General features: G+C 43.3%; 1 protein-coding gene across 9 annotated transcripts in view; it reads left to right on the top strand.

Moving 5' to 3' along the window:
- Positions 1-12,376: 12,376 nt before the first annotated feature.
- Positions 12,377-22,993, top strand: part of LOC147623544 (uncharacterized) — a 101,632-nt gene continuing 91,015 nt past the window's right edge. For 4 of the 9 annotated variants that reach the window (XM_086820072.1, XM_086820074.1, XM_086820077.1 and 1 more), the window contains exon 1: positions 12,377-12,783. The gene's annotated coding sequence lies outside the window, so the exon portion shown is untranslated. Of the gene's footprint in view, positions 12,784-12,973; positions 13,006-22,993 lie in introns of those variants that run through there. The other 5 variants (XM_086820079.1, XM_086820082.1, XM_086820075.1 and 2 more) reach the window with 4 other exon arrangements.

A 22,993-nucleotide genomic window follows, 5' to 3' on the forward strand; every position in this document is an offset into this window, starting at 1 on the left:
GATGTGTATGTGATAAGTATGGATGTAGATGTATGTGAAAGGATAGATGTGGATGTGTATGTGATAAGTATGGATGTGGATGTATGTGAAAGGATAGATGTGGATGTGTATGTGATAAGTATGGATGTGGATGTATGTGAAAGGATAGATGTGGATGTGTATGTGATAAGTATGGATGTGGATGTATGTGGGAGAATATATGTGGATGTAAATGTGATGGATATGAACGAGAATTGAAGCGATGAGATGTGATGTAAATTGAATAGATATGAATGATAAGGGATGTGAATTAATGATATAGGATGTGAATGAATGTGATATCATATGAATCGGGATTTGAATGAATGATAAGGGATGTGAATGAATGATATAGGATGTGAATGCATGTGATAGCATATGAATCGGGATGTGAATGAATGATAAGGGATGTGAATGGATGTGATGTGATGTGAATCGGGATGTGAATGAATGATATACGATGTGAATGAATGATAAGGGATGTGAATGGATGTGATGTGATGTGATGTGAATTAGGATGTGAATGAACGATAAGGGACATGAATGAATGTATTAGCATGTGAATCAGGATGTGAATGAATGAGATGTGATGTGAAATGAATGTGATAAGATGCGATGTAAACTGGATCGATGTTAATGTATGTGAAGTGATGAGATATATGGGTAGATGCAAGTGGGTGAGATCTGATGAGGATAAATGAGGAAATAAGTGATGAGATAGAAAAAGATGTGATTAGATGAGAATGGGAATGCTTATGAAATGAGGTGGATTGATGTGCATAGATGTTTGAATGATGTGGATTGATGTGGATGGATGTATGGAAGATATGGATGGATGTGTGGATAATGTGGATTGATGTGGATGATGTGGATGGATATATGGATGAGGTGGATTGATGTGTGGATAATGTGGATTGATGTGCATGGATGTTTAAATGATGTGGATTGATGTGGATTGATGTGGATGGATGTATGGATGAGGTGGATGGATAATGTGGATTGATGTGCATGGATGTTTGAATGATGTGGATTGACGTGTGGATTGATGTGGATGGATGTATGGATGATGTGGATTGATGTGTGGATGATGCGATTGGATGTGATTTGATGTAGGAATGATATGATGTGATAGGGATCGATGATGAAAATAAAATTGTGGTAAGATGAAAAAAAGATGGGGTCTAATGTGAAAGGATGCGGAGTAATGAGAAAAGATGAAAATATTGTTGGAACTGTAATTGTTTGTGAAATCTGTTTTTAAGTGACTGTTTGATGTCAAGAATGTTGGGGAAGCATTTTGACCGTCTTGTGAATGAGGTCGTGGAGACCTATCTCCTAAAGTTGCAACTGCTGAGACGGAGAGTCATCGGAGGACGTCTCGCGTAGCAAGGTCGGCCGAGGCCTTGACCAGCCTCGGTTTGATTAAATGGTGAGCTTCTGGTACAGTGGATGAGGGACCAAGGAAGCGGCCTATAAGTGAAGCGCTAGGTGACCTGCGAAGGATCCTAGAGGGTGCTGACCATACGGTGCTCGGGCTCTGTGTTGCCGAAGATACCCACGAATACGTCGAGGAAGATATTGGAACAAGGAGTAAGAGTTGTTTTTTGAATTCGGGCATGGATCTGGTTGATTGACCTTGCTAGCCCTCAACAACGGATGAGTCCATGGCTCTTTTATATGGATCTGTTGGTTTATCTTGCTGATCTTCAACGAAAATTCCATCTGGATATTTTTATGTGATTATATTGTCGGGTGCTATGAGCTAGGAACTATTGACAAGGCCCCTAAGTGAACAGGTGGTGAGCGTTCTAGTTGCCAATGATGCCATAGGTACACCGATGAAGGAAGGAATTGGTGTACACCGATGAAGGAAGGAATTGGAAATTAGGATTCAACTGGATAATTAGAGGATTATGATCAGTAACACTATGGTTTCATTAAATGATTGTTTTAAAGATTGTTGAATTTGTGAAAAAGGCAAGTTCATATGGGGCGTGTAAGTGGTGTGACTAGTTTTATGTTTACATGAATATCCGGCTAGGGGGCCTGGGAACTCTTTTCCCTGGTACCCAGGACAAAACCTAACCAAATTCCTAATTGGATCCCATCACTACAATGGTTGGGTGGTTGGCTAACCCATGGGACTGGATGGGGTTAGGCTGGACTGATGGTTCCATAAATCAAGACTCAATTTCTGTATAGTACGATAGATGAGGTAAATCCTGGATAAAAATTGTTCTATGGAAAAGAATCAACGGCTGTGCCTCTCAATGAGGAAAAAAGTGTTGGTCTCTATGATCCAAGTACAATCTTTTCCCTGATCCGATTATGGGACTTACGGGTTCGGTCAGATCAGTTCAGGCTTTTGACTACGTTAGAGAAAAGTTATCCTGAAGGAATCGCCCGTGCTTTCCGGGCAAGGAAAGTTTTTCTGAGTTCGGTTTTGGAAGAACCGATGGATTAGTCTCTTGTCTGGATATCCGAGGCCCCGAGTGTGGGACCCTTCCCCGTGCAAGAAGTGCTACTTCCGTTGCTAGCACCCCCAAATTCGTTGCGCAGTGGGGTTAGGGATCTTACACTCCTCATATAAAAGGAGGACATTTCAAGCATTGGAATACAAGAACATCTCAAGTCTTTTTATGATGAGTACAAGTTTCCATCTTGTAACTTAATTGAGCTTGAGTCTAAACTTAATTAGAACACACTCATCACCATGAGTATTGTTCATTTTTATCCACCTTGGATTAGTGTTGTCATTAGATTAGGATTACGATCTAATTAGATAGTTGATTATCGATTATCAATAGGGAGCTTGATCCATGAATTTCAACATTCATTCGCTCTTTCTCCAACACTCCAACACGAGATTTGCTTCATTCGCTCTTTCTTTGGAAGGTTTGTGTAGTCAATGGATTTCTCTCTTTGGAAAGAGCTGTTTTGAATGGGAGATTGCTCATTGTCTCTATGAGGGAGGTAGATTTTGGAGCTATCATTCGAACCACTTTCAATGGTCACGATATCGTTGCCCTTGACAACTAATTGTGCATTACAGATTCCTCCTTGTATAAATTCATAGGTTGAGGCTTATTGAAGTCGATGATTCTATGGCCATTGGGGTGGTTATCATTTTGTTGTTGGGACAATCCTTGAAGGCATGTTTGAATCCAAACTTGTAACATGTGCCTTCACCATCTTGGTCTAAATGCGAACAAAGGAGAAAGAAAGGAGGACTTATTAACAAACAATAAATGATCCGTCATTTAATCGGCGAGGGCAGAGAATTCACCCATGCTTACTCCACAGAGCATAGACATAATGATTAGTTGATGAAACCAGATCATGGGTGGGGAATCGATCATAGCAGGATCGCCAAAAGTGTTGGTGGCGGATAATCCAACACGGTAATAAAGTATTTAACAGTAAACATTATAGCATAATTAAATAATGAATAGTCTTTTAATACATATTGCAGGTGAATATGACATTGCACATATAATGCAAATAACAAAAAGTAGACTCAAAGCTATTCTTCTTCTTAATTATCCATTCATCTATTACAATGAGTGCTTGTGAGCGGGTATATAGTTATTAGCTTTGAGAATTAGAACGACACATGGCGACTGTTAGAATTCTATTCCTAAACTACCTCTAAGTTAAGATTATAAAGTTTATTGTGGCTTGTTATTTCTTAAGCTAACATAAAGAGATAAGAGTATATACTATAAGGGAAATTACTCTCCTATTATAACATACAAAGGTCCGTCTATAGTGTGAATACGACTAAATAAGCTACTGCTATAACTATTCCATAACTCTAGTACACTAAAGTGGCACATAGTTTGTAAGTGGCATATGGTCCATAATCTCACTAACCCATCCAGTGGTGTAAGTGCTGAAGCTATCACCCAAGACAAGTCATCAATTTCTATAGCACTAGTTTAGCTCAATATCTCAATAATTCGTAGGGGACGATTGATGCAATGTCAACGTCCTCTTGTTTTCAATAATCGGTAAGTGAAGGTAAAACATTTATCCCACCTCCTTTTACTACTCATTATCGCTCCCAATTGAGGGTAGAGTGCTCCCCACCACCACGAAGAGTAGAGCTACGGCCCATCTCATTCCACCAAAACCAACCATGACTTTTTAGCTCCCCCAAGCACTTTCAAAATCGATATCTTATGTGGCCGAGACTTCTAAGCACCACATGCTTCGGCAACAACAAGAGCTCAAGTGTGCCGAGATGAATATATCTAGAAAGAGCATTGGAATCTTAGCCACTCCCAATAATTACTTCACGCTACACATGAGAAGAATGCCAATCTTGAAGCTAAGATCAAAATACCCACCTGTCAATCTATCTATCGTAAACAACATCCTCCATGGGAGCCCCTACATCCACCGTTTATCCCCAAAACCTAGAGCTTCTCCTCTAACTCAACGACCTCATTAACCACATCCACAAGCGCCCCCATCCTTAATTCATTTCATGAGGTAGAATCTCAATGAGGCACCACTTCCAACTAGTCACAGGAAGAAACTAATGATGAAGATAATGGGAAGGACCCAATGGTATCCTTGCCTATCCATAAAAAACAACTCACATACTCACCCATGATTGTGCATGTTCTTGCATTCCAAGGCAACTTCCATAACCACCTGGATACACCCTTTGACATGGCCAAATTTTTTTTGGGTAAATCAACACATGGATCACCTATTTGCCCAGTGTGGAAGATCAACCACTCGCATGGCACACTAGAGGAGGTTGGCACTTTGTTAATCTAAGGAATATCCAACTACAAGTCACATAGGAGTCCTACCCGACCGGCACCGCACACGGCCTATCTCCTCAATGATCACCAAATGTGGCAGGGATACATGGTTGTAGGAGAGAAGTCCACATTGACCCCAAGTACATTCCAAAGAAGGAGGTCATGCAAATTGGGAAGTTACAATTATGGCTCTAAGGCAAGGCCCAATGACACATAATTCGACAAGGCTAAGCTAAGCTCTTGACGACTTGAACACACTCCCAAAAGGTTGAGGTTTCTAGGAGTAGGATGGGGTGTGGCGTGAAGTCTCTCGCTCCAAGAAAACTAGTTATGAAGTACTTTCTTTTATATTTTCTTATGCTCATTTGGATAAGTTGCCACCCAAACCTCTACCCTATAGAGCAACAAATGTAACACCAATGCATCATAAAGGTATTTTTTAAGTTTCAAGCTCTATAACTCTTGCTTTTAAAGTGTTCTCAAATACGCAATACCTTTTTCAACCTGCTATAATATGTCCATAGAGCTATGCCATTTATGGTTTAAATGGACTTTAATTCCTAGGATACTTGAAAGATTCCATTGTCTCTATGACCTCCCCCTTATAAGTGTGACGTGTGGCTTTTGACAAGCATGACTTGAGAAGAATGTGGGGGAGAGGATGAGCTTGAGCTCCTTGGCAAGCGTGCGTGCACACGCGCGTGCACACACACACACACACAAGTGTAGACAAGCACACAAGAGAGATGGATGGTTGAATTTTCTTCTATTCTCTTCTCTTCTCTATAACCATTCACATAAAGGCATAAGAGTATATACCACTATAAGGGAAAGAACTCTTCTACTATAACATACAAAGAACTCTTCTACTATAACACGCAAGTGTAGACATGCACACGAGAGATGGATGGCTGAATTTTCTTCTATTCTCTTCTCTTCTCTATAACCATTCACATAAAGACATAAGAGTATATACCACTATAAAGGAAAGAACTCTTCTACTATAACATACAAAGGTTGGTCCATAGTGTGAACCCGACTATATGAGCTGGTGTTGTAGCTCTGCCATACTCTAATAATCTAAATGTGGTTATAACACAACCTATCATCTATTGGTGACATATCAACCATAATCTCACCAACCATGCTCTAATAATCTAAATGTGGTTATAACACAGCCTATCATCTATTGGTGACATATCAACCATAATCTCACCAACCATGCCAATGGCGTAAGTGTAGAGTGGTGTGTCATTAAATATCTACACTAGTTGAGATCGATATCTCAATACTCCCCCTCGATCTCAACGCCACACCCTACACTCCAAGTAAGCTCCTAAACCTGTAGAGCTTCTCTTTACCTAACGCCTTTATGAAGATATCAGCTACTTGGTACTCTTCTGCTGACATACACCAAATCCACGTCACTTGCTAAGACCTTCTCCCTCACAAAGCGATAATGCACCTTAATGTGCTTCATCCTAGCATGATACACTGGGTTATCCTGAACCTGCGGAGCTTCTTTGTGCCTAATATCTTTGTGAAGATGTCAGCTCTACTGCTCCATGATACTCTATGGTGACATACACAGCAAATCCACATGCTAGGACCTTCTCCCTCAGAAAGTGACATACACACCAAATCCACATGATACTCTATGGTGACATACACACCAAATCCACATGCTAGGACCTTCTCCCTCAGAAAGTGATAATGCACCTCAATGTGTTTCGTTCTAGCATGACACACTAGGTTAACTATATGTTTCTCATGTTGTCACAATATATTACAATAGCCCTATCCATATACTCACCCATATCTACCACCAGTAGCTCTTACAACCAAGCTACCCTATACATGTTGCCATAGGCAGCACCCATGTACTCAGCCTCTATACTTGACAAAGCAACTGTTGGTTTCTTCTTACTGCTCTCTAGTTAACATCAACACTCCCAAATGAAAACATAAAGCTGCTAGTAAATCTCATGTGTCTAAAATACTACTAGCCCAATCTACATATGTATATCCATGCACCTGTACCTATACTCCGGACTCATAACCCAGACTCATAAAACAGTCCATAGTGTACTCTGGACTTTAAATATCTGAGTATCCTCCTCCAAGCCACATCCAAGTGTGGCTTCCTTGGGGCCTATATAAATTATCTCACCAACTCATCATCGACATAGTTCAAATCTAGCTTGGTGATAGTTATATGAATTAAACTCCTTAAATATGTGTATACATAGTAGGGTCCTCTAAAAGATCACCTCTATCTACAACCAATTTTGTGTTCTGCTCTAATGGCATTAAGATTGTCTTACAACTTGTCATCCCATACTTGGACAAATCCCTTGAGGGGATCTAATCACCTCTATACTCAAGAAGTACCACAACTCACCCAAATCCTTCATTTCAAACTTCCTCTTAAGGAGCATCTTCACCTCATAGCTGTCACCATCACTATCCCCTATGACAATCAAGTCATCAACATAGATGATTACTAAAACAATACCCTTATCCGTCTTCTTCACATAAAGTGAAAAATCTATTGTAGATATATGAAACCGAATAGGCGACAAGATACTCTCCTCGCTTATCTATGACAATCAAGTTATTAACATAGATGACTACTAAAACAATGCCCCTGTCCATCTCCTTCACATAAAGGGAAAAATCTATTAGATATGTGAAACCCAACAGTGACAAGATACTCTCACGTCTTGTTTGTGATAATCAAGTTATCAACATAGATAACTACTAAAATAGTGCCCTTGTCCATCGTCTTCACATAAGGTGAAAAATTTACTGGAGATATATGAAACCCAATAGTGACAAAGGTACTCTCCTATCTTGTCTAACCATGCTCTAGGTGCCTATTTCAAGCCGTAGAGAAGCTATACCAGGTTTTATGCAACCTATAAACAAACTCTAGGCGTGCATGGTCTCCATATTCTAGTGGTTGGACCATGTAGACGTCCTTCTATAAATTGCCATGTAGAAATGCATTCTTTACATCCATCTGATATAAAGACCATTTTCTTAGCTGTGCAGCCATAGGCAAACTACTCTCACAGTTACCATCCTAGCAATTGGACTGAAGGTCTCCTCAAAATCAATACCATAGGTCTTTGCATATCCCTTAACCTGCCAATCTTATCTTGTACCTGCTCATAGACCTATTTGAATTTTGCTTTACTTTATAGACCCACTTACATCCAATTACCTTCTTCTCCTTAGGCAAGGGAACCAACTCCCATGTCTTATTTGTATCCAATGTAGCCATCTCTTCATCCATAGCATCTTCCCAATGCTTATGCCCAAGTGCCTCCTCAAAGCATGTGGTCTCTATCTATTGGATTGCTTTGACTATATAAGCATAATGATGGGCTATGTAAACCATATCTCAACTTGTCTACTGGATATCTAACCCTAATAGACTTGTGCACACATGGATCACTACCAGGTGTTCTCAACATTACTTTGGTTCTTTATACACCTAGCGTAACAATAGTTATGATCCCAAACTCCTCAGCAAGGCTTTGTTCTCAGTCCTCACTATCGCTACTATCAACAAATGAATGACCTATTGAAACATCAGACATTATGAAAGGCTGATCCACCTTCTCTTTTCCCTTACAGGATACATATAAATTTGCTAAATTTTCAGCACTTGTAGTACCAGTGGGTGATGTGTCAAAATTTCTGGCATTCTACCTCAACCTTCTTGACCAAGGTTTAACAATCGATCCACTGCTAGTGGACCTAGAGGACCTAGAGGACTCTCTAGGTCCACATGTGCTTAGTGGACCTAGAAGTCCTCTAGGTCCACTAAGCACATGTGATTGCTTCTCTCCATTCGCTCAGCCACATTGTTGTTTATGTGATTGCTGCTCTCCATTTGCTCAGCCACATTGTTGTTTATATGAGCCTTTATGGAATCTTTCACTAGAGTTTACCAGCTAGTCATCTCTTAAAAAACAACATCCTTGCTCACTTACATCTCACGAATAGTTGGGTTATAGCATCTATAACCTTTCTACTCAAGAGAGTATCCAATGAAGATACTTTTTTTTGCTTTGGGATCTAGTTTTCTTCTCACTTCATCTACCACATATACATAGGAAATGCTACCTTTCAAGTGTGCCAAATCTGGTTATTTGCTAGTAAATTTATGTTCAGGTGTCATGCCATGAACTGCTGCAGTGGGGTTCTATTTATAATGTAAACTACAATTGCTACTACTTTAGCCCAAAAGTAATGAGGCATTCCTTTCTCATTCATCAACGCACAGGCAACTTCTCCAATGTGCATGTTCTTCCTTTCTACAACCCCATTTTGTTATTACAGGATGTACCTACATGTAAATTGCCTCTTTATCCCATGCTCTCTTAGATAATCACTGAAGTTATTGGAAAAATATTCTCCCCCATCATCTGATCTTAGGCAATTTATATGCATGCTTTTGTCTTTCAGCCTTGAAGCTCTAAAAGTGTGTAAACCCTTCACTTTTCTCTTTCATGAAGAAAATCCACACCTTCTTAGTTCATCAATGAACGATACATATTAGTGGGATCCTTTTATTGATGCCATTTTTGTTGGACCCCGAATATCAGAATGCATCACATCTAACGGTCTTTGACTTACATTCCTATCATGTGGAAATGCCTGCTTTAAATTGTGGAAATGCCTGCTTTAAATTGTTTTCCCAATTGGCACGCTTCACATACCTTGTGCATTCCATCCACTTAAACTTTGGCAAACCTATAGCAATGCTTTGGGCTTGTATATTTTTGAGCTACTGAATATTGACATGCCAAATGTCAATGTCTATAATCACACCTATACTATGTGCAAACGCTGTAGCCTTCACTTTAGCATGCTTACATCTAATGTAAACATTCTACCAATTCTGTTGCCCTCGCAAACACTGTAGCCTTCACTTTAGCATGCTTACATCTAATGTAAACATTCTACCAATTGTGTTGCCCTCGCAAACAACCATGCAACACTGTCCTACATAACAGACATGAGGGTTAAACCTTACTTGCAAACATTGGTCAACCATCATTTGTCTAAGAGAAACTAGGTTTTTGCACATAACAACCATGAAGCACTATCCTACATAACACAACCATGAGGGTTAAACCTTACTCAACCACCGTATGTCTAAGAGAAATTAGGTTTTCATAACATCGGGAACATGAAGTACATCAACCAAGTACTTTATTTTTTCATCTTGATAATGGCACCTTACTAACATGTGCAATAGGATGTGTAGTATCATCACCTGTTTCTACATACACTGGTTTTTTCATTTTTTGTATATCTCTAAACCACTCTCCATGACTGGTCATGTGATTAGAGGCACCCGAATCAACATACCATACATCTCCAAGGTTCCTTGCATCAAGTCATAGAACTAAGCATACGTTCATCATAAATAACTGCTCACTTCTATCTTTGACTTGTTTGCTCGAAGATGCATAATTACCTTGTTGTTTGCAACTTCCCACTTTTGATGTTATTTTGCTTTTTATAGCACTCCTTTGATATATGACTTGGTTTGCCACAATAATAGGACTCCATGCTATTTCCACTCTGGTTTCTTTACCATCCACCTCGGCCTCTTTGGCTCCCTCTGCCTCTAGAGTAGCCTCTTCCACCTATTTATACATTAAATTCTTGTTGTTATTGTTGTTATTGTTGCTACCCATGATTTTAGTTTCCCAACCGGACTGCACCTCGACCTTTAGATAGTAATCTACCTCTACCTCTACTTGTGTCTATGTAGAAGGCTTGCTCTTACATATTTTTGAAAGATGATTTACTCTTGACATTTATCTCTTTAGTTGGATAAGAAGGGCTATAAAATCCTCAAAGTTTGGAAAGTTCTCTCAAGTTTGGATAGATGTCCGAAATTGGTCATACTCTTTACCAAAGTTATACTCATCTTATTTCTCTGTACATTATGTAGCTCTTGCTTCAACTGCATCTTTCTTGCCTTGGTACTAATGCTATACAACTTAACTAGGTATCCCATGCATCCTGTATATAAGCAATCATAGCATCCAACACACACAGATAGCCAATACATCACTTTACTGGATATCTCATACCACGACTTAAAAGCCTATGCCCATTGAGGAGTAACATTTCATTCTGGAAGTTTCGACTGTTCCTCGTTACCTGAAATAAATTCCTAGTATCCTTTTCCCATGAGGAAGTTTCTAGTATCCTTTTCCTCGTTACCTGAAATAAATTCCTAGTATCCTTTTCCCATGAGGAAGTTTCTCATCCTAAACTTCCATGCTTGGAAGTTGTTCTTGTCTAGCTTCTCACTCACAATCTACGATAAGCTCTCAGATATCTATACCTGTAACAACTTACCAAATAGTGCTTGTAAAATACTTATGCACTTGCATCAAATCTATAATCTCCAACAAAATGGTATTGTAAACTTGTCATATTGTAACTCTATATGAATGAATTACATAAACATACATCCACCAACAATTTACAGATCTTAGAATCTTTACACAGATTATCCTGTAACTAATTTTTTGTTTTAACTTTTCACTAGACCAAAAATCAGGCATATATAATCAAAATTGATACTTACATAGTGCTTTTGTAAACTTGTAAAGCTAAAATGGGTCCCAAAATGTGCCCAAATCGCGTTTCAATTTTAATGTGCAAAATTTCACTAGTGGGATAAGTGCAGAGCTGTCATCCTGGCATGTCACTAATATTCACACTAGTTGAGCTCGATCTTAACATGACCTTGGTTTTGTCTATGTTAACTTGTAGCATAGTGTTTTGATAAGACAGATGCAGTATATGCATTAGCTATGGATGCCCCATTGTGTGTGTGTGTGTGTGAGAGAGAGAGAGAGAGAGAGAGAGAGAGAGAGAGAGAGAGAGGGTTCGAGAATAGGTAAGGAGGTGGGTGCTAATCCCCACCCCTATTTCAAGGCACCATGAATTTGACTTTTGCATTTCACATACTCATTTCTTGCTGAGCGGTCCTTCATATATTAGGTGAATTGAAGCAATTTTTATGGTTTACTCCCCTCTTTTTTATGGTTTACTCCCCTCTTTTTTATCCCTACACAATTGCCTAGTGTTATTGCTTTGAGTGTAGAAACAACCCTAGAATGAATGTCAAGTTGTAACGAAGGCCCTTTGCCTATATGTTGTGCATTTCAACATAGTAAATCCCTTCATTGAAGGAATTTTTGAAGTGTAATGATTTTGGCCCCTTTACCTTAGAGTAAAGGACTTTATAACTCATAAAAGGCCTAGTGCCTGGGAATCTTTTACAATTATTATCAAATGTACTCTCAAGGTACACCAAAGGAAAGGCCATTCGTTCACAATCACGTAGATGATATTATTATCAAATGTACTCTCAAGGTACACCAAAGGAAAGGCCATTAGTTCACAATCATGTCGATGATATTTTTACAGTTTCAATGTTATTTTTTGATTAGCCAAGAATTTGGAATATACACGTGCTAACAAACGAATGGCCAATCGCTATTGAGCGTATTCGGGCTCATAAAAAAACATGACAAAAAATGACGATGGGTGGGGAAGGGAGGCCATGGGCCTCTCGTGCTTCATGCATGCCTCTAAACTTTAAAGATCCAAAGTGAAAGGACCCCAAGGTTTCCTTTGGTTACAAGTTAGGGTTCTTCCGGCCCAGGGATGTGGGCGGGCAGATGTGTAAAGGCTGTTCATTCCATCTGAGCATTCAATCGGTAGCGTCCACGTCGGACCCAACTGCCACGTCTGACGAATCACTCTAACCAAAGTTTTGCGACGGCTATGGCGGCAAGCTTTGCGAACCCTAATTTTGCTGTAGCCAAAGGATGCCTTTGTTTCAGCGCCCACGTTCTAAGCTTAACTATCTGAATTTCCTGTTTGCCTTCTGAAGAGAGTTCTTATGCGGGTTTTACAGATATTCTAGGGTTTGCAAGTTAAGGGGGTAAATTCATGGCCCACATTTATCATATTGTTTTTGTTTTTTTTTTGTTTTTTTGGTTTTGTTTTCCCTTGAAAATTCGTGAAAACGGAAAAGGATTCGGTTGCCCTCTAAATATATGAAATGAAATTTATGATTAAAAATTATTAGATCTCATCTAAACTGTTTGAATCATTCAAAAGCACTTCGATGCCCGTCTGAGTGGTGGACTAATGCTAATGCTGTGTAATCCCAACACCATAAACTACGTTGGACCTTAAACACTCGAATTTTGCCTTCCATTCTGGGACTGCTTATGTGATGAGTTTCAACATTTTTGGCTTTAGCTAGGTTTTTGTTTGCTGCTTCACATTCTCACTATATGAGAGAGTGAGTTGGTGCAGGTGCATGATAATATGAGGGGATAGATGGTATGTCCCACTGAATAGATTTGTAGTCTATCCTGCCTCGGTTGGCTAATGCTGTGGGGCTTCCTTTGGGCACTCCATGATCTCCCATGAACACTAGATATGGCTTTGTGAGTATTTAGTCGAGGGAGTGCGGGATTGTTGGAAGGTAGTACATCAAAGGCACACAGATATCTACCGATCAGGCAAAAACCCAACCTGCTGAGATTTAGACTCCAGGTTCTCAGCAACAGGTATTGCTTCACATTTAGTTTGGAGCGCGTTTCTTGAATTTCTGGCAAGAAGCAGCCCACAGTGACGGTCCTCTGTTTTATGAAGGATGAATACAAGGCCATGTGTTTCACATATGGTTGAGGTGGACTTTGCAAGATATGGGATCTTTGCAGAAGTAGCGAACTTTTAATGCCACTATCAGACTCACATGGTGACTGCAAGAAATCTCATCTTCCGTGCTCGCACAAAGTACTTTGAGCTCCAGAATTTGTCATACCTGGTGGAGAGGGCTGGACCTTTCCCTCCACGAGTAATAGCAGCTTCCCACCTCCCCTCTCCCCTTGCTTCTGCGCCTTCCCCCTCCCTTCGAGCCTTCGGCCCCCTCCAGCTTCACGTGCCAGCTGCCTCCCCCCGTTTGTGGCTGCTCCCCTCTTTCCCGTCTTCTCTTCCCCTGCTTTCATGCCCCCCTCTTTTTTTTTTTTTTCTTCTGGAGAAAAGATCCTATTAGTTACGATCAAGCAGCCATAGACTACATGTACAAGCTCAGAACCTTCAAATGAGGTGGATTAAATCTGGGGGAGGGTAGTCCCTCCATGGCTGGCTGCTCTCAGAGAAAACTACCTCATACAACACGTGGGGGGGGAGGGGGTATAGAGCCAAACATGGGGCGTGTAGTGCCAAATGATCCCACCGTCCCTGACGCAATGCTTGTAAGAAAGCTTCTCGCGGCCTACACATGTGATTTGAACGTCCCTGGAGCTTCCCCCACTAGCCTCGGAGGGTGTGATGATAGTGAGGATTCCCTCGATGGACTCAACTTGCAATACGGCCAGCCATAATGCCATGCATCAACGCTGTTGATGATCTCCCACCTTTGACACATGCTTGGAGAGCAGGCTTGATGACAGGTCGGTAGTGGGAACTGTGTCAAACCTGCAGTAATGCGAAAGTCAGAGAGCTTATCCTCCTACTGCCTCCTCATAGTGGAGGGCGGGGCTTGTTAGAGTCACACAGGCAATAGCTCCCCGTGTGATGATACTCTGAGAGGATCTCCCGGTCATGTAGAGGTGAAGTATCCTTTGCCATACTTGTTGTGCTTTGGCACAATCCCAAAGGCAGTGCCGTTGTGACTCAAGGGGGTGGCTGCACCACACAATGTGACGGCCTACCACCGATAGCCCAATCAAGTGTCGACAGCTAGTTGCGGTGGGCTAACTACTAGAGGAAGAGCACACACTTCCTGTGCTCTTCCTTTGCCAAAAGCTGTCTCATACTTGCTCGCAAAAATCTCATTAGGAAGCGGGGTGAAATGCCTTGGGATGCCCCATGGTCTACATCACGGGGGTGCCATCTATCTCTTGCATCTGGATCTTGCGATCTATCCTCATTGTGTAATGGAAGAAAGGGGTGGTTGGGCTCTCTAGGCTGAAGGGATCCCACCGCTCCACTCACTTGGGTGTCCCACTGAACGTGCATCAACAATGGTTGGCCTTCCCAAAGGCAAAGCCGCCAAGAACTGTCGTGGGCCACCTTGGTTGGATCTTGGTCGATGTGCCCCTAATGAGCATGAAAACCAAGAATCCTCACTCGTTGAAGTGAGCCACCACTGGAACCCTTTGTGAGGGGAAAGGGTCAGTAGGCCTTGATTTTAAAAACGAGCACTAGACCCCCATCTAAACCAAGGACTGCAAGGGGGATATCATGGCGAGTGAAGGCTCCGAGCCAATGAGGGGGGGTAGGATCTTGAAGTGGGGTGTGTCGGTTAGGGGAAGGTTGAATCGATGTTAACAAAGAATGCACGACTTGTGCTTGTTGATGAGGGTGTCTTAAGCCGTGCAAAAGTGCTCAATGGCTAGCATGAATATTTGAAGGGCCGGAAAGGTATGCTGTTGTCATTTACAAATTTTGAGTCAAGAAGCTCCTCTTGTGGCGTGATGGGGAGATGAAGGCTCTGAAGTCTTGTGCCCTGTGTGGACAAGAAACTGTCATCACCTCAACTACAAAGAGGAAGAGGAAAGGGGCGAGGGGGCATCCTTGACAAATAGATATCAAAATCCGAAACCTCTTCCCCCTCTAGCCCTCTGAATGAAGACCTGGTTGTGGGCATCTGAATACAATGCTGAGATTCCTTTAATCTAGCCGGCAGGGAACCTTATCTGAAGCATAGTGCCTACCAAGAAAGCCTAGTCAACTCTATCGTAGGCTTTCTTGAAATCTAGGAGAATTGCCATGTCCTCTTTGCGAAGATGAGTTGTCGCGGTCGCGTCTTTAAAGGTGAAGATGTTATTGAGGATGCTTCTATCTTGGATGAAACCGGTTTGGGTGCCATGAATCAAATTGGGGAGGTGGGGCTGTAGGTAGTGATTGGTGCTCTGCCTCTTTCCTTCGTGGCTTCTCCCCCCTTCGCCCTTTTGCACCTCTTGCCTACTATTCATGCCCCAACGTCCTCCCCTTCTCACATGTTTGAGCCTCCTCTGTCATGTGCACACACCCTCCCGAGTGTGATGTGGACATGCTTCTATCCATTGGCCACTTTAGAGGTCTAAAGAGTGCCCATTGAGCATCCCAATGTGGACAGAGTTATTGGGTTATTGTGTGAACACACTTAGTTGGACATTATTATTAGGGTTGGTAGAGTTGGTAGCCAACTCACCAACATTAGACACTATAAATAGGAGTCTAGGCTTTAGCTGTATTCATTCATTGATCATCATTGAGTCATTGAGAGCTGAGGTGCTTTACTACCACTTTGTATGTCTATTCAGCATTGTACATATTTCATGTTAGTAATACATGGTAGGTTAGGTCATCTCTCTGTACTGGGTATTGAGCATGAAGAAGAAGTAGTTTGTGCATGGGTTTAAGTCTTTGATTAGGCGCTAATTGCAATTAATCAATTCATAAATATGCTTCCGCAAGCACCCATGTTACATTGGTATCAAAGCATTCGGTTTTTGACGGTAGAAAGGCTGCAAATCCTCTCTCATGAGGGTGTGGAGATCCATCGTGAAGAACCCCATCATCATCCGGCTTTTCCCTCAGGTTTGCGTTTTTTTCATGAAGACTGTGTTTTGTAATTTCTGTACGAGATAGCTCTTGTGTGTGCAAGGGGCGCTCTGCCAAAGGGCAAGAAAGAGGGCCAAACGCACCAAGTAGAGGGTAGATAGAGCAAACAAGCAAGGCACCCTGTTGGTGCTTCAAACGTGGCCCGACAGGAGGGCAAGAAGGCGCATAAGGGGGGTCTAGTGGTGGGCACTCAAAGGCTAGATCTAGGAGAGCTTAAGGGCGGCCAGATTCAGAAAAAAACACAGCCTATGCAGGCTGCAGGGACAGCACACAATAGGCAACCAGATTCGACAAAAAAAACGGAGCCTATTTAGGCTGCAGGACAGCACACAGCAGGCGGCCATATATAGCAGCTAAACGCAGAAGGGCGCCTCCAAGGGGGTGGTACAGGCCGGCCAGTTCGTGGACAGAGGGGACAGATAGGGCAGTGTTTTATACAGTTGGGTATGTGTGGCTTTCCTGCCCGAGCCAATTGGCTACACGCCACACCTATAAATACCCCAAGTCATAAGTCATTCATGCATTCATCAGTCATTTCAGCAGTGTAGCAAGTCTAGTTATCAATGGAAGATATGTAGAAGGGGCCACGGGTCACCCCTATGGGGCTGACCAAGGTCCAAGCATGTACAAACATTTAAAGCCACCTTTTTGCACCATATAAATACAAGAAAAACCGTGACACCAATTAGTACCGGAGGCTTGTTGGTTCTCTTATTATTTGACTTACACTAGGCTCGACATTTCAGTTTTCTCAGTCAGTTTTCTTCCGCTCCTCAACATTCTCATTGGCAGGCTGCTCTGAGGGTTCTCCGATACTTACCCGATACCTTGGACCATGGTCTCTCTTTTAGAGGAGGCACTGAGCTTGTTGGATACTTTGATGATGCTGATTGGGCAGGTCATCAAGATACTTGACGATCCACTTTTGGTTATTGCTTTACTCTTGGTACCGGTCTTATTTCTTGGAGATCCAAGAAGCAAAATACAGTTTCATTATCTTCTTACCAAGGCTGAGTACTGTGCTTATCTAGTTACCTGCTATGAGCTGTTTGTTAGAATATGCAGCGGAGATGATGACCAAATCTGGGAACACAAGAGCAAAAACGCAGGCAGAAAAACAGCACAAGAGAGAGACAGATGTAGGCGTGTAACTCTGCTCTATATACACAAGAAGATCCCGAGATATGATACAAATGAGGTATGGGGGCTGAGGACCTATATATACTCCCCTAGAGGGCAGTCGGCCAGCATAAGAGAAGCCCACGACTGATAAAAGAAGTCCACGACTGCATAAATGCAGTCGGCCAGCTATCTGGTGCCAAAACCTGATCAAAACCAGTCGGCCAGCAGCAAGAGTGCCCACGACTGATAAACATCCAGTCGGCCAGCACTGTACTGCTCTTGGCACCCTCTGGCAGCCCTCCCAAGCCTCAGAAAAAATGGGAAAAATAGGGGAAAAATACGGAGAGTGGGGAAAAATGGGAAAAATAGGGGAAAAATACGGAGAGTGGGGAAAAATGGGAAAACACCTCATAAGGGCGGGCACACCCACAACAAAGGCCCTGGTGTATAAAACTAGACAGGAGATGACTTCTAACACCCCCTCTCAGCTCCTGGCTGTGTGACCAACCACTGGGAGCTGGGGTGCCGCCTGAGCAAATCCTGAGAGCGACTTCGTGCAGAGGTCCACCGTACTGTCCTCCGTCGAACAGAACTCCAGCAAGATGTCATCAGCAACGATTTGTTCACGAACAAAGTGCCTCTGGATGACCATGGGTTCCTCCAATGGAAGCCCAAACCTGCAATGAAACCTCCTCCTGCTCCATAAAACTGCTCCTGGGCCATAAGTAGATCTCCTCGTGTCCGGATCTCCTCCCCAAACCGAGTCACTCCAACCGTGGAGTCGAACTCCATCCAACAATCCCCCTCCTGTGTACAAGAGTCCATGATCCTTCGCATGCTGCAGAAACCACAGGAAACGCAATCCTGCCTCACAAAGAGACATCTGCAACCAAGAGCTCAACTGCCTCATCAGGAAGCTCCCGTCCAATCCGGTGTCCATCAACCAGATCAATGAACCATACAGCTTCTGAGGCACAGAGACATCACACTGCTCACAAGGATCAACACTTGTTACGGTGCACAAGCAAGTCCTGGAAACCTGATGAAACCTGTCAACTACCCCCTCTGAATCCGGAACCACAAAGCCTGGAGAAACCACCTCCTTCTGCAAGTAAGCACCTGTCACCTGCCTGGCTTTCCGAAAGGTCCCCGTGGAAAGAACATCCTCAACTACTGGAAGTTCTATGTCCCGAACACGACGAGACATCAGAGCATAAGTGACCTGTTCAGCTTCCTCTGACTCACGAACACAAGAACTACCAACCTTAGTACTGGAAAGTTCCTGCCAACTGCTGCCATCTACTGGCAAGCTATCCACCACCTGGTCTCGGAAAGCCTGCTCCTGCAGCGTATCCACACCTGAGTAGCCATTACCAGACTGCCACTCATCACAACCTTGAGGACCTGGGAGAGAGAGTGCTGAAAGCCTGTAGACTCCATTCTCCACTCCACCTTCCCAAACCACTTGGCCTGTTGCTTTGTCCCGGAGAGCAACAAAATGCTCATCAAACTCCACCCGTACGCCAGTCTTGCACACCTGATGCACTGACAACAGATGAAAACCAAGTGCCGGAACATACAACACCTGGGAGGAATGCTTCCCCCCTCTGCCATCGGGAACTATCTCCATCCTGCCCTCACTGTGAACTGGGATAGTGGACGTATCCCCAGTAAGAATATGACCAGAAAGCCTGCAGAGATCCTGTAAACCGGAACGGGAAGGAGTCATGTGCCTGGAAGCACCACTATCGAGAATCCACTCCCGAGTATCCGTTGCGGAGAGTCCTCCAATCTCCTCCCTGCCTGAAGAAAATGAAGCATCGGTGTCCATCACCTCCAGGTGCACAAAAGCCGGAGTCTTCATGATTGCTGAGGAGTCTTCACCCTTCTCGGTCTTCCGCTTGGGACACTGTCTCCAGTACTGGCCTTTCTCGCCACAATCATTACAGGTTCTCTCTGTCTTCAGTTTCTCGCGGTCACTAACGGACATCTTCTCAGAAGACTTCTCCGACGAAGCCTTCCCCTTGCCCGTGTTACGGTCTTTCGACCGTTGGCCAGTAAAGGCCTCCGAACCTCCATCCTGAGGAGGGTTCGTAAATCGTTCCTCCTGGTCCAGGACCATAGGCACAAGCTCCTCCCACGTGGTGCTGAGCCTGCCACTGGTAATCAACGACGAGTAGAATGCTGAGTACGAAGAGGGCAAATGTGACAGCAACGTGATGGCCATGTCCTCTGACGATATCTCCTTCCCAGCCTGAAGAACTTCCTGCTGAAGAGCCTGCAGCTTGTTAATATGCTCCCGCATCGTCGACGACTTTGCAGGGCTCATAACCCGCATCTGTACTTCCAAGGAAATCCTCTTCATGGGCGATACCCTGTTGTAAAGTGAGGCCAAATGCTGCCATATACCTCTGGCCAGCGTCATATGCTTTACATGATTAATTACCTGTGGTGTGCAGTTGAGGAAAATAAACGAACGGACCCTAGCGTTGACGCGATCCCACATCTGCGTCTGGGCCTCCCGGTCCTTTCGGGTTGACGGTAACTCCCCTTCCTCTACTTCCGGCCGTGGAACACCAACAACGACGAAATCGGCGAGATCGTAGGACTCCAGAACGGATTCCATCATCACCTTCCATATGCCGTAGTTGCTCCCGTCTAACTGACGGTCCACCGGGAACGTGGGGAGTGTCGGGATCTTCACATGTCTCTCGGCCATCTCAAACAGATCTGCCATAGCGGGGATGTACTCTGAAAAGGGTGGGTGGGTGGGAACAAAGAAGAACTGATACCTGCAAGTGGCTGTCCAGCAAATCAGCCCGCCTTCCTCTTGCTTCTCCTCTTCCCGAACAGTCCAAAACAGTCCACCAATCAGCCACAAAACAGTCCCCCTCGTGCTCACACAAATCCCAAGACCTATCTAGAGCCTAGGCTCTGATACCATGTCAGAATATGCAGCGGAGATGATGACCAAATCTGGGAACACAAGAGCAAAAACGCAGGCAGAAAAACAGCACAAGAGAGAGACAGATGTAGGCGTGTAACTCTGCTCTATATACACAAGAAGATCCCGAGATATGATACAAATGAGGTATGGGGGCTGAGGACCTATATATACTCCCCTAGAGGGCAGTCGGCCAGCATAAGAGAAGCCCACGACTGATAAAAGAAGTCCACGACTGCATGAATGCAGTCGGCCAGCTATCTGGTGCCAAAACCTGATCAAAACCAGTCGGCCAGCAGGAAGAGTGCCCACGACTGATAAACATCCAGTCGGCCAGCACTGTACTGCTCTTGGCACCCTCTGGCAGCCCTCCCAAGCCTCAGAAAAAATGGGAAAAATAGGGGAAAAATACGGAGAGTGGGGAAAAATGGGAAAACACCTCATAAGGGCGGGCACACCCACAACAAAGGCCCTGGTGTATAAAACTAGACAGGAGATGACTTCTAACACTGTTATGGTTGTTCTGGATGTTGAGCAATCTTGATGTACACTCGGATTCTCCAATCCGTATTCTTACGAACAGCCAGAGTGCCTTGGCGTTGGCTCGAACTTCATCCTTCCATGGCAGGACCAAACATATTGAGGTCCACTTTCACTTCGTTTGTGAGCTGGTTGCCGACAGTATCATTACACTGGAGTATTGTCCTTCTCAGGATAACCTTGTTGATCTCTTCACCAAATCTCTTTCTTGAGATATTTATTAAGCAGCTCCTTACCCGTATTGGAGTGGGATCCCTATGTTGGACCTGAGAGGAGGTGTTGGACATGTCATCTCTAGCCCATTTTACTCTATTTTATGCCACTTTTTATCCAGATATTTATTTGATGTAATTAGGGATTTACATGTCATCTCTATTCCATTTAACTCCATTTTATGCCACCTTTTTATCCAGATATTTATTTGATGTAATTAGGGAATTTTCCCATATTTTTCAGCTATTTTACAGCTTAGTTTTAGGCTTTTTTAGGCATTTTACCATTTGTCCAAATTAGTAGCTTTTTGCTACAGCCGAATGGTTCTATATATATGTATATAAGCATGGACATTGTTCATTCATAATTCAATTCAATATTTCAATTCTTGGCTGTCTACTTTCTCTTAGTTGATCTCTACTTGCTTCCGCTTCATATTCACGAATTCTCACATGTCATGTGTAGGCTATTCTAGAGCTATTTCCGTGAAGGGCAACAGATAAAAAACTAGATTAGAAGACAGATTGGAGCTTGTGCTGCTAGGTTTGGGGAAGGAGAACCTTGTGGAAAGGGATAGGAGGCTGTTGGCCAGATTTGGATGGAGTACTTCTCTATCAGCTGCAACATGATTATGATTTATTTGTCTTGGACCTGGCTGACAGCTGGTCGATCAGTCCATGAGGGTTTTTCCAGCCCTATAAAAGGGCACGCTTGCTCATGATTAGATTCATTCAATCCTTCTTGGATTGGGTCTTAGACTTAGGCATAGATTAGGTTTTACACCTTTTTCATGAAGGAGCCCTTGGAAGGCAGCCAAGGGCTGCAAGACTTGTACATCCTTTTTGTACCATATGAATATACTGAATACTTAGCTATCTCTCTCTCTCTCTCTCTTCTCTATCTTTTGTATTCGTTTTGCATTAGCATGTTCTAGGATGGTGTTTAGGGCTGAAAGAAGACTCCGTGAGCTTCTGCATGTAACATTGGTATCAGAGCTTCAGGCCGATTTTGAGATATTGTTGCTGCCCATGTCCCACCTACCCTTACTGCATGGCACATGGATGAAACCATCGCCCGTGTCTTGATCTTTTGGTGGTGCGGGGACCAAGTAACATTGTTTCAGCATCAGGCTCAGCAAGGCTAAACATTGATTCAGACCCAGATGAAGGTGTGCAGGTTCTAGGTATAGGAAAGTGCACAGGTACGAGGCCCAAGGAAAGGAACACAAGACATGGAAGAAATTCCCAGGAGGTTGGTTGGTGGTGTTCCACAAGACCCAAGGGAATGATAGTCTTGTGAATCGGGTGCCACTTGGGGCACACCAAGAAAGGCTTTCAGGCAACGATTCCAGGGGAGGATGATCCTCCAAGGGGTGGAGTGAGATTGTCAAACTTAATACTCAGGAAAGAAGTTTAGAGACAGTGTTTAGGGACATGCCATGAATAGAAAGGGGACAAGATGGAACATATGCAGAGATCTTCATGAGAGTTAGATTGGATTTGGAGACCGGGCCGGGTTTTCAGTGAAAAGGTTGCTAGGAAGGGAAAGATGGCAAGTTGGGGACTCCGTGAATAGACAATGGGATGATGACAGTCATCCAAGAACAGAGATTGAAATCCTGTCATCAAGTTTACCAGAGGGGGATGTCATGTGCAAGACATGTGGAGGCTATTCCAGAGCTATTTTCGTGAAGGGCAACAGATAAAGA

The sequence above is a fragment of the Cibotium barometz genome, chromosome 26 (genome assembly GCF_041138505.1).
Source record: "Cibotium barometz isolate CiBa-2024 chromosome 26, ASM4113850v1, whole genome shotgun sequence".
Classification (NCBI taxonomy): Eukaryota; Viridiplantae; Streptophyta; class Polypodiopsida; order Cyatheales; family Cibotiaceae; genus Cibotium; species Cibotium barometz.